Consider the following 2,774-nt stretch of genomic DNA (forward strand, 5'->3'; position numbering starts at 1 on the left):
AAAAAAAAAAAAAAAAGGCTGGGCGAGATGGCTCATGCCTGTAATCCCAGCACTTTGGGAGGCCGAGACGGGTGGATCACGAGGTTAGGAGATCGAGACCACAGTGAAACCCCGTCTCTACTAAAAAAATACAAAAATTTAGCCAGGCAAGGTGGAGGGCGCCTGTAGTCCCAGCTACTCGGGAGGCTGAGGCAGGAGAATGGCGTGAACCCGGGAGGCGGAGCTTGCAGTCAGCCGAGATTGTGCCACTGCACGCCAGCCTGGGCGACAGAGTGAGACTCTGTCTCAAAAAAAAAAAAAAAAGAATATAATTTTCATTTGTTTGAACCTTGTATTTTCTGCCTCCAGAATCTCTCAAATTCTGTGCTATGTAAAAAATACCACCTAACAGAGCGATTAGTTAACTTGTATGTAAATCTATAGCCATAGGATATTAACAGCAAAAACAATGGACTCATTGCCTTCCACAATTCCATCAATATTTAAAAGTATATACTAATGCTTCAATTTAACTGGCTAAAGACTCTTGTATATATTTATGTCATCTAATTATGGGGAGAACCAATATTACTCCTTGTTTGACTGACTTAGTTTCTCAGTGTTAAATTCATTTTGTGGATGGAATAGAAACAAAATATTCTAAAACATTTTAGAAACTGGAAATTTGAAGAATTGCTAAGTACAATGTTTAAAAGGTTTTGCTTTCTAAAATCAGCTGTCCAGTTAGCTGTACTTTTAGCATATGACACCAAATCTGCTTGTTGCCTGACTTACTTATATCTTCCTCTAGACTGTGAGCATCCTGAATGGGAAATTATATCTTTTCATATTTGAATACTTAGTGCTTAACAATCAGAAAGCACTCAGTAAATTCTTGTTGAGTGAATTTGACTAGCAAATCACTACAAAAGGTGAATTATAATCAGCAGTATTTTGAAATGAATCAAATAAGACTCTCTACTCTTATCCTTTCTCCTACACTCTCTGTTTTATACCCAATAAGCATGGTCTGTTTCTGTCTATATGGTGTGTGTGTGTGTGTGTGTGTGTGTGTGTGTATGTGTGTGTGTGTGTGTGATGTGAATGTTTCAATGCCACCCTTACAGTCTTGGATCAGAAAGATTTAAGGGACAGCCATGATTTTCCCACTTCTAAAATAAGTGTTTTCACATAATTTAGATGTCCGTTAAACACTTTTCTCACGTAAAGATACGTGATTCTGATTCCTTTGTGTTAGATGTGCAATTTCATACAATTAGAAGAGAGAAAAGATGAACATAAAGTCATTGTTTTAAAGAGAGTGTTGCCATGGGATGAAGTAAACATCAGATGACTAGAAATAAATGCTGTATGCGGGGAAGTTCAGTAGTACAACCCAGGCACTGACTGGGGAGATCTGGATTCTAGTCCCATGCTCCTCTGACTTGCTGTGAGAGCTAGACTAGCCTCTGGGTGCCTGTTTGTTTCTTCATCTGTAAAATGAAGATGCTTCGTGACCTTTAAGATTCCTTCCACTTCTATAGTTCTATGCTTTGAATGACTTTTAAATAACAGACCACTTGAATTGCCAAAATTTAGGCCTTAAGTCTTTTTTTTTTTTTCTTTGCTCTATTGTGGTGCCTTCAGTAAATCATTATGATGCAAACGTGAGTTTTCAGAATTTCCATTTTCAGATGGGAGTCTGAGCCGCCTGACTTTGAGTCATGTGATAGATTGCCTAACCTCATCTAAGGCAGTTAGCTCCCTTGGAGGAGGAAAACAAGCTAGACTCCTCAGGACAAAAGAGCTTATTCTACATCACTGCAATGCTGGCTCAATCTGTTATTCACTAATTTTTTTTTAGATCAAATTGAGTAATTTCATTTTTCAGATTTTCCTCCTGCCTGTCTTATATTCAAACAAACCAATGTTTTTTTGGAACAAATGCAATGTAAAAATCACTGTTCACGCTTCCTGGTATTCCAAACTCCTTCCATAATTCCTTTTAGTCTCCTCAAGCGGCTCCCAACTTTTGTTCCCTTTCCGACATTAGAGCATTCTCCTGGATTTTTGATGTTTACCCACCTCTTTTCTATCCTGAACACTGGATCTCCACTCCTTCCATCAGCATTTTAAAGGCTTTGAGGTACAGACACCCCTAGGTAAAACACAAGGACACCAAACATTGCAAAATGACAAAGATACTTTTAAAACTTTCTTCTCTAAAGGAAAATTAAAAACTTGTCTCCTTTGAGCAGTATATACTACCTGATTTATAACCATCATCTAACACCATTACATACCATACTTTAATTTTTAAGATAAACAATAAATACAAGTCAGAATTACATTAGAAGCAAAAAGGATTAAAGGAGTACCAAATTGAAAGCAAAGATTTGGTTTTGGTACAGGCTCTGCCACTTGAACCAAGCAATCTGTAAGAGCCATCCCCTCAGAAAGTCTGTGATTCTGTGACTTTCTACATCTGTGTCTACGCATGAATGATAGAACCCTCCAGAATCACAATACATATGCAGGTGACTCTTCTGTTAAAGACAGGGAGGAAGGAAACTAATATTTTTGAGAGCAGAATGCACCCCATATCTGGTGTTGATCATGATACAGAATTATCTCATTTAGGTGTTTGTTTTGTCTTGTTTTGTCCCCCAGCTTGGAGTGCAGTGGCACGATCTTGGCTCACTGCAACCCCTGCCTCCTGGGTTCAAGCAATTCTCCTGCCTCAGCCTCCCGTGTAGCTGGAATTACAGGTACATGCCACCATGCCCAGCTAATTT

General features: G+C 38.7%; 1 long non-coding RNA gene across 1 annotated transcript in view; it reads right to left on the minus strand.

Moving 5' to 3' along the window:
* The window catches only part of LOC108515234 (uncharacterized), a 7,973-nt gene extending 5,837 nt beyond the window's left edge, over nt 1-2,136 (minus strand). The window contains exon 1 of the long non-coding RNA XR_001881465.1: nt 2,065-2,136. This is a non-coding gene — a long non-coding RNA (uncharacterized LOC108515234). The remainder of the gene's footprint in view (nt 1-2,064) is intronic.
* Nucleotides 2,137-2,774: the final 638 nt, after the last annotated feature.

The sequence above is a fragment of the Rhinopithecus bieti genome, unplaced genomic scaffold (genome assembly GCF_001698545.2).
Source record: "Rhinopithecus bieti isolate Rb0 unplaced genomic scaffold, ASM169854v2 scaffold_34876, whole genome shotgun sequence".
Lineage (NCBI taxonomy): Eukaryota > Metazoa > Chordata > Mammalia > Primates > Cercopithecidae > Rhinopithecus > Rhinopithecus bieti.